Source organism: Petaurus breviceps, unplaced genomic scaffold, assembly GCF_028583685.1.
Source record: "Petaurus breviceps papuanus isolate PSGF00001 unplaced genomic scaffold, PetGlider_PUasm1.0 126, whole genome shotgun sequence".
Taxonomy (NCBI): domain Eukaryota; kingdom Metazoa; phylum Chordata; class Mammalia; order Diprotodontia; family Petauridae; genus Petaurus; species Petaurus breviceps.
The window spans coordinates 14,324,354-14,334,362 of NW_027185655.1; positions in this window are offsets into that span (position 1 = coordinate 14,324,354).

Consider the following 10,009-nt stretch of genomic DNA (forward strand, 5'->3'; position numbering starts at 1 on the left):
CTACATTTATGATATACTGGCTTTAGGAAATCTACCATGTCTTAGTTTGAATTCATTATGCTTAATGCCAATACATTAGTTGGTTAGTTTCTCTCATTAACCTAGCTTTAATATATTAATATATTTAATATCCCAAACAAGAAAAAGCCCTAGAGCCCTCCCTACATGAGAACTACTCAGAGTACTAACCAAGAAAAATCCTGATGTAGTGTTAATGTTTCTTTTTCAGCCATTTGCCACATTAATTTATTTAGTCAGTAGATGTTGGAAACTAAAACACTTATTAAGACAAGCAGATACCTTTCATAGCTGGAGCTTATCCCAATATCCATGGGAATTTACTCCATCCAAAGTATACTCCAGAGGCCCCATGGTATCTCTTTTATACATTTGTGTCTGGGGTGAGTATTTCATTTAGTTCATTTACCAAGTCTGATTTTTGTTTACATTTTAAATTAAATTTCATTTTATTTTCAGATCAACATTTTTCCCCTTAAATCTTTCCCCTGATTTCCACTGAGAAAGCAAGATAAATTTTAAAAAGTGTCATTACAAATATGTATAGTAAGCAAAACAAATTCACACATTGACCACATCCCCCAAAATACCAAAAATAAAAATAAAAACAAAAATGTCTCAATCTGGACTCAAAACCCATAATTTCTCTAACAGAAGGTGGATAGCTGTTTTCTTCAATCAGCTAGGTGAAGGTCCTCCAATTGCTTTGCTAGCTCCTCATCTTGCCTGGATGGTTTCAGACAGGACATGTGGCACTGACTTGTACCTTCCATGTTAATCAACTCCTCGGCTCTTCTCAGGATCCAGTATCATTGCAGGAATAGATGCCTTGGCAAAACTAACTTTTTGATGAGCAGCTGATGGCTTGGGGTGTTTCTGTAGTTCTGTGGCTTAAAAGCTCTCATCCACTGTGATTCTTGACCCCCCCAACTGATTACCAATTAGCCAGTCAAAATTATTTAGTAATTAGAAAGGAATACTGGCACCAAATGGGTGCAAAAATGCTTCCTCCAAAAGTCTGTGAGCTGAGAACATTATTAGACCTAGTAAAGGACTGGCAGGTATCTGAGATGAGCAAGAGGAGTTAAAAAAATGTAAAGGCTCTATTTTTGAATATATGTGGTATCTGAGAGTAGAAAGTCCTGATATCACACATGAATAGGACTTGCAAAAAGTTAAATGTTCCATGAATTTTGCCCAACTTCTAAGGAAGCAGAACAGAATGGAATTGCAGATGTGAGATAATAACTTTGTGTCATGACTGGATGGAAAAACAGAGTAGGAGTAAACCTTGAAAAAGTACACACACTCGTAATGATCCAAGCATTAAGAGGTCTAGGAAGATGAAATAACTTTGGAACACTGGCAAAGAGTGTTGTAGAAGCAAAGGGACTTGGAGATTGACAGGCAAAGTGAAACAATTGAGGAATGGGTAGAGAATTCTCCCAATCTCAACTTTAACCACTTCTGGTGGACCTTCTCAAGAGTGAGCCAAGGAAGCACAGAAAAGGAACCACACTGTATATAGATAATTGAAGACAGGAGCACAAAAATGATCTGGAAAAAGTGGAACCATGAATCAAATTATTCTCTTTGGAAAGAGAAAGAGAGAAGGAAATAGAGGCCATTAGGCTCTAATACAAGAGCATTATCAAGAGAATACAGCCAGGAAGCAAGATTACTTGGTTAATGTCTTTTGAATGCACCTCACTTTGGGCTACCCAGTACTTGTCTCTTCATCTACTACTACTAGTACTACAGGCTAACCAGTACTTGTCTCTTCATCACATGGCTAACAGGCCTGAACAAGTGACAGAAAGTCTGCATATGGTTCAAATTGGGGAGAAGACACTTCTATTATATGTCATCATGCCTTCCTTGGAGCACGTTCTCCAATATCTTCCATATGAACCATTTATTGTAACAGCTGCCAATGTTGAACATATTGACCAATCTAGTAACAGTAGAAACATACCTCTTCCTTTCCTCTGCCTCTCAGAAGTCTTATCTTTCTTCAAGGCTTAGTTCAGATGCCACCTTCTCCACACTGTCTTTTCTAGTTAGTAGTGCTCTCTCCCTCTTCATTATTTTGTGTACAAATACTCTGGTAGAATATAAAGTCCATAAGGGAAGGAACTATATCATTTTAGTCTTTATAGTCAACAACTTCTGCCTTAATGAATGCTGAATTGAACTAAAGGACAAAGTATTGCATTATATGCATATGTCGAGCTCCAACTGGAAGTTTGAGAAAATAACCACATCTCATGTCTACCCCCTCCCTTTCTTTTGAAAAGATAGACAGGAGAAATTCAAATAGCAATCTTTTAGTTACTATTGTATATAGCACATTCCGAAAGGTGCTGAAAGAGATGAAGCTATATGATTCAGTACTTGTTCTCACATAGCTTATAATCTAGTAGAAAGACAAGGAATTTAGGAATGGTAGAAAAAAAAAACCACAAAAGATGCTTAAAATAAATGTGATGCTTAACTCACCAGAAATAAATAAGCTATGCTGTTTTCAGTTATTCTTTTTTTCCCAAGGCTCAGCTGGGAAAACATTACTGTGTGAGAGTGTATGTATAATATATGTGTGAATAACATTATATATGTGTGTGTATTTGTATTTTTATTCAGTCTCACCCCCATCTGAGTTAAAAATTCAAGTCTTAAAACCATGAAGAGCATATTGCAAAATCCATGGTAGCCTGTTCATTCCAGAGAGACAAAAGAACATTTATGAAAACCCAGGGTGCCTACTTTACAATTAGAGTCCTTGAAGAAATTCCATTTCTTATCTTCCAACATCTGTGTATTTGTCTCTGTCTCTCTCTGCCTCTTTCTCTGTCTCCCTGTCTTTGTCTCTCTTTCTCTCTCCCTCCGTTTTTCTTCTTTTTATGGGATCTAAAAAAAATCATGGTTATTAATTCCCAATTCTAGTCTTTAAAGTGCCATTTATATTCCAAACTTGTGGAGCCTTTTGCTTCATAAAAGAATCCTCAAACCCACACAGGCCACACAACAAATAAACTTGTTCTGCTAAACCTACTAGTCAATTCAGTATACTGTCAGCCTACCTCTGAGAAAAGGGCTTTGGCAGCATAAGCATTGCAAAGGAAAATATGGACCTCAGCATGGAGCCTGAAGAAGAAAAACAGTGAGATATTTAAAACAGCCCATTTCTTTTAATACTTGGGTGTTCTTCAGAGAGGGAATTTCCCCCCACTCCCCACCATCACTGCCTCCAAAGTGTCGGGACTGTTACTCATATTATTTACAGAGCTTTGAAGTGTGCCTCCAAAGATTTAGTTCAACTCTTAGGAATGCGCGGGTCAAATCATTTTCCCTTTCTGATGAAGTCTGTGAATTTAATACCACAATTTTTTTCAAAAAAAGGAAATACTTAGGGATGCTTTCCACTATTTGTGACACTGCAGCAGACAGTTAAAATGCTGTCATAATCAAGATTTTGCATTGCTTGGAACACAGTGGAAATGCAATTTCTATAAGTCCTGCCTAGTCTCTCCTGACTTATCTCAGAGCCTATAAAATTAATGTTAACAGGGAATTTGTTAATAAGGACTTAGGTCTAGGAGCATTTACAAGGAATACCCTTAGAATATCTATTGGTCTTGGGCAGAAGTTCTGTGAATGTTCTTGTCTTCTGAATGTGAGGTGAAAAGGGACCTTTTGGCTGGCTGATGAGCCAGGATTGAAGGAGGGTACATACAAAAGGCTCCAAAGATATAAGGAAGATCAGTGAGGAAGCCTCATCAAGTCACCTTTAAGTGTATGGACAATCCTATACCTGGAATGGGACTGCTTTCTATTTGTGTCTCCTTTCCTTTGGTACAGGGCATTGTGAAATCTAGAAAGGCATCAGATGTGCAGCATTATTTTTGTGCAGGAAAGGAGAAAACCCTGAAGAAATATATCTGTCTAGCAGTGACCTAAACCAGAAGTCAAGTTTCCGTGTCTTATACCTAAGAGGTAATTCATACAGTGGCTAGATTATATTAGGAAATGAACTTATTGTGACAAGTGCTTTATAACAAGTGCTTTAAATTTGACCCCACTCTCCCCCAAAACTGAGATGGTGAAAGGAAGAATGTACTCCTGACTCAAGGGATATCTTATCTTTATACTTATGATATTTCTATATCTCCCCAATAAATATTCCTTTATAAAAGCTACTTGACATTTTCCCCAAAACAACTTGAAAAAAATTGGTAGCGAAAATTCATTTTCTCTCCCTCATCTCATTGGAGAAAAATAAGAAAAACAAAATTTTTGTAACAAATATGTACAGTCAAGCAAAAAAAAATGCACTGTCCATTATAAAAATGCATTGTCGTTCTGCATCTTGTTTCTGCTAACTTTCTGTCAGGAAGTAAACATCACGGTTCATCACTAGTCCTACTGATTCATAGCTGTTTCGTCCATTGATCAGAGTTGCTATTGCTTTGAAGATGGTTTATCTTTATGATATTAGTACATCATTTTACATTATCTTTATGATATATTACATTATTAACATTATTATTACTCAAATTATTATGCTAGTTCTCTTCAATTCATTCTGCATTAATTCATTTAAGCCTTCTCAGTTTTCTCTGAAATTGTCCCTTGTACCCTATCTTATAACACAATCATTTCCATTATATTCATATAACATCATTTGTTGAGACACTCCCTACTTATGAGGATTCCACATAGTTTCTAGTTCTTTTTCACCACAAAAAAAGAACTACTATAGATATTTTTGTATACACTGGTCAATTACTTCCACCTTTGATCTCTTTGAGGTAGAGACTTAGTATTGCTACCATGGGGTCAAAGAGTAGACAGAGTTTGCTAAATTTTAGGGCATAGTTCTAAATTGCTTTTCAATTCATTAATTCTATCAATAGCAACTTAATATGGCATTTTCCTAGTTCTGTTTTTGTTCAGTCATTTTCACTCATGTTTGATTCTTTGTGACCCCATTTGGTGTTTTCTTGGTGAATATACTGGGGTGGGTTGCCATTTCCTTCTCAAACTCACTTTACAGATGAGGAAACTGAAGCAAAAAAGGGTTAAGTGACTTGCCCAGGGTGACACAGCTAATAAGTGTCAGAGGCTGACTCTGAACTTACAAAGATGAGTCTTCCTGACTCCAGGATTGTACTTTATCCACTGCCTTACCTAGCCACCTTAGTTTTCCTTTAGCTTCTCCATTTTCCTTCTTCATCATCTTTGATAGGTGTGAAATGATGCTTTAATTTTCACTTCTCTATTATTGATTGATAATGCCTAAGGGTAGCTTAGATTTTTTTTCCTTTGAGAGAGTAGGCAGAGCTAAGATGATGAATAAAAGACAGGGACTCCCCTGAGCTTTCCCTAAAACTCCTCCACAAACCTTTAAATAATACCTCAAAACAAATTCTGGGGGGATAGAACCTACAAAAGGATTGGGGTGAAACAATTTTCCAGCCCAAGACAACTTAGAAGGTGAGCAGGAAAGGTCTGATGTACCAGAATGAGAGTAGAGCACAGTCCAGTACAGGCTGCTCCCCACAAAGACAGCAGCAGGCCTTGGGAGTTCAGGGGACTAAATCACTAGCAGCAGTGCCAGTTTCCAGAGTTCTCAGTCCACAGATGATAAGGGTATCAGAAAACTGGTTAGGAGATTTGATGGGTCCCTTTGATGGCACTGAGGGCAAAACGATGTTATATTGCCCATATTTTGATCTGGTCTCCTCAGCCCCAGGGCAATGAAGATCACTAGCACACCAGAGCTTGCAGCCACAGAAGATCTGGGACCCTGGTCACAGTTCCAAGGTGGGAAATAGTGCTTGTGGTTGCTCACAGACCAGAGCACAGACCAACAGAGAAGCAAATCCACCTCTCCCTAGATCGTCCCACCTTGGGAGAACTGAAAACTCAAAAGTGCCCAGAAGGATTTCTGAAAACAGCTATACACACACACACACACACACACACACACACACACACACACACACTCACACACACACACACACACACACACACACATACATATAGAATAAAATAAAAAGTCAAGAAATAGATTGGAAAAAAAAATGAGTAAAAAGAAGGAAAAGATCTTGACTATAGGAAATTGCTATGGTCACAGGCAAAATCAAAACACAAACTCAAAAGAAGACAACAAAGTCAAAACTGCTACATCCAAAGCCTCAAAAAAATGAGAAGACTAAAGGGGCAGAGTCAAAATGGCAGAATAAAAACAGGACTGCCATGGAGGGACTTCAGATCACCAGCAGCTGTGGTACTTTCCAGAATTATCAACCCATAGATCCTAAGGACAAAGTAAGAGGTCAGTGAAGTGTGGACTTTGGGATCCATTAGTTTGAGAGTGCAGTCCAGCCTTTACCCCCTGGAGGGAAAAGCCAATGAGGTGCCATGGCTGTGGTGCCATGGCTGTGCAGCCACTGCCACATGGCAGCTTCAGCTCCTGGACCGCAGATTGTAGAGTGAAAAAGCAACCAGTCTTAGGGGCAATCATTCTGCTTTAACCTGCTTGGATCTGGATTGATGACTGGGGTGGAGGTCCTGGGGTGCATGAACAGCTTGCCAGAGCGTGTGAAGGCTTCACAGAGGGTACCCAATTAACAGCTGCAGCAGCTGACAAAACCACAGCATTTGGGATAAAGTTGCCCTGTCTGGTAGCAAAGTCCTACTGTGGCAAAAAGCTCAAAAGTCAACTAATTGAGTAGCCACATGAGCAAACAAGGAAAGCAAAGCAAGCAGAGCAATACAACTTTGTACTCCTATTTTGGGGACAAAAGGGATCAAAGCATGGAACAGGAGGAAGACAGCGAAGTAAGAACTCCTGCACCAAAAGCTTCCAAGATATATATGAGCTGGTTATAGGCCATAGAAGAACTTAAGAAGGATTTTGAAAACAAAATAAGAGAAGTGGAGGAAAAATTGGGAAGAGAAATGAGAATGATGCAAGAAAATTATGAAATTAGAGTCAACAACGTGACTGAAGAAATAACACCTTAAAAATAGACTAAATCAAATGGCAAAAGAGGCTAAAAAAGGCAATGAGGATAAGAATGCCTTAAATAGCCAAATTTGCCAGATGGAAAAAGAATATCAAAAGCTCACTGAAGAGAATCATTCCTTCAGAATTAGATTGGAGTACATGGAAGCTAGTGACTTTATGAGAAATCAAGATACTATTAAACAGATCCAAACAAATGAAAAAATAGAAGGCAATGAGAAATATCTCATTGAGAAAACCACTGACCTGGAAAATAGATCCAGGAGAGATAATTTTAAAATTATTGCACTACCTGAAAGCCATGATCAAAAAAAGAACCTAGAAATCATCCTTCAAGAAAGTCTCAAGGAAAATTGCACTGATGATTTAGAACCAGAGGGCAAAATAGAGGTTGAAAGAAACCACCAATCACTTCCCAAAAAAGATCCCAAAAAGAAAACTCCAGGAATATAATAGCCAGGTTCCAGAAGTCCCAGATCAAGGAGAAAATATTATGAACAGCCAGGAAGAAACAATTTGAATATTGTGCAAACAATCAGGATAACAGAATCTGGCAGCTTCTACACTGAGGGATCAAAGGGCTTGGAATATGATATTCTGGAGGGCAAAGGAGCTGGGATTAAAACCAAGAATCACCTACCCAGAAAAACTGAGTATCATGTTTCAGGGGAAAATATGGTCATGCAGTGGAATAGTGGACTTTCAAGCATTCTTGATGAAAAAACCAGAGTTGGATAGAAAATTTGACATTCAGATACAAGAATCAAGAGAAGCATGAGAAGGTAAACAGGGAAAAGAAATCATAAGGAACTTATCAAAGTTGATCTATTTACATCCCTACATGGAAAAACAATAATTGTAACTTATGAAATTTTTCACAGTGTGAGAATACTTGAAAGGAATAGAAATGTGTGTTTATATATGTGTGTGTGTGTGTCTATATAGGAAGGTATATGAGCATATGAATACATATGTGAATGTGTGTACATATATATATACATATATATGTACAGGTATACATAGATAGAGGGCACAGGACCAATTTAATAGGAAGGAATGATACATAAAAGGGGAAATTAAGAGGTGAGAGAGGAATATAATGAGAGGAGATGAGAAGAGACAGAATGAGGTAAACTATTTCATATAGAAGAGGCAAGGGAAAATGGTCACAGTGGAGGGGAAGAATAGGAAGGCAAAAGGGAATGGGTCAACCTTATTCTCATTGAATTTGGCTTAGGGAGGGAATGACATACACACTAAATATGGTATCTAACACAACAGTAGAATAGGGGGGAAGGGGATGAAAGGAGGGATAATGGAAGGGAGGGCAGGCTGGGGGGGAGGGAATTTGGAAGAACCCACTTTTGAAAAGGGACAGGATCAAAGTAGAGAATAGAACAATTGGGAGGTGGGATAGGAGGGAGGGAAACATAGTTAGTCTTTTACAATATATCCACTATGGAAATATTTTGCACAGCAACACATGTACAACCTATATTGAATTGCTTATCTTCCCAGTAAGAGTGGGTGACAAGGGAGGAAGGGAATGAATCTGGAATTCAAAGTTTTAAAATCAAATGTTTAATATATATACACATATATATAATTATTAATATTATTTTACTTGTAACTGGGAAATGAAATATACAGGCACTGGGGCATAGAGATCCACCATGCCCTACTAGAAAGTAGGAGGGGGTATGGGAGAAGATGTGGGAAAGAGCAGAGTGGAGGAGGGGATATCCAGTGGGATCGCTATTTTGGGGTGGTCATAGGGGAAAAAAGGGGGAGAAAATATGTAACTCAAAATCTTGCGTAAATGAATGATGTAAACTAGAAGTTAATAAAGAATTTGATAACAAAAAAGAAAGAAAAAATATGAATTGATTTCAGGCATTGTTTACCTTTCTTTTAAACAGTGAGCTCTTATGGATCTGTGCTGAGAAATAATAGCACAAATGAGAGCAGAAATTTTCGAAGTATGGCCACGCTAAAAAAAAAAAACTAAAAAAAAGGAACACTGTACTAATATAAGATAAATTATTCCTCCCTTATTGTGACATGTAGTTTTTTGACTGGATATTTATTTTATTTTTCGATGAATTCTTTTCTTTTTTTTTATTTTTGGAGGGGTAAGGCAGGGCATTTGGGGTTAAATGACTTGCCCAAGGTCACATGGCTAGTAAGTGTTAAGTGTGAGGCCACATTTAAACTCAGATCCTCCTGACTCCAGGGCCAGTGCTCTATTCACTGCACCACCTAGCCATCCTAGGCTATTTATTTTAAAAGACACAAATGCACACATTTTTATGTGCTAGTAAATGTAAACTGCTGTTGGTTCAGTTCACACAATCACAACAGTCCCTGTGACTATTTAATTCCACCTGAAATTTATATAATATGACTTTCCATTATTGTCCATCCTATGAGTTGTTGGAATGTAACATGTGATAACATATATGCATGGATATACATTCACACACATTATGGGTTCTCTCATACAATCCTAGATTGATATATATTGCCAACCAAATCACACAATTTTATAAGAGGATAAAACAAGGAAGAGACTGCCTTTCCAACTATAGATCTTAATTATTCAAAGTATCAATATCCTTTGACCCAGAAATACTACTGCTAGGCTTGTTTTCCAAGATGATTAGGGAAAAAGGAAAAGAATCTATATGTTCTAAAATGTTTATGGCAACTCTCTGTGCTGGCAAAGAACTGGAAATTGCAGGGATGCCCATAAATTGGGGAATGGCTGAACAAGTTGTGATGGAATACTACTGTGCTATAAAACATGATAAGCTCATTGATCTTAGAAAAACATGGGAAGACTTGCACAAAATCATGAAGAGTTAAATGAGCAGAACCAAGTAACAGCAATATTGTTTTAAGAACAACTTCAAGCAACTAAGTCATTTTGACTATTATAAATGCCCAAATTAATTACAAAGG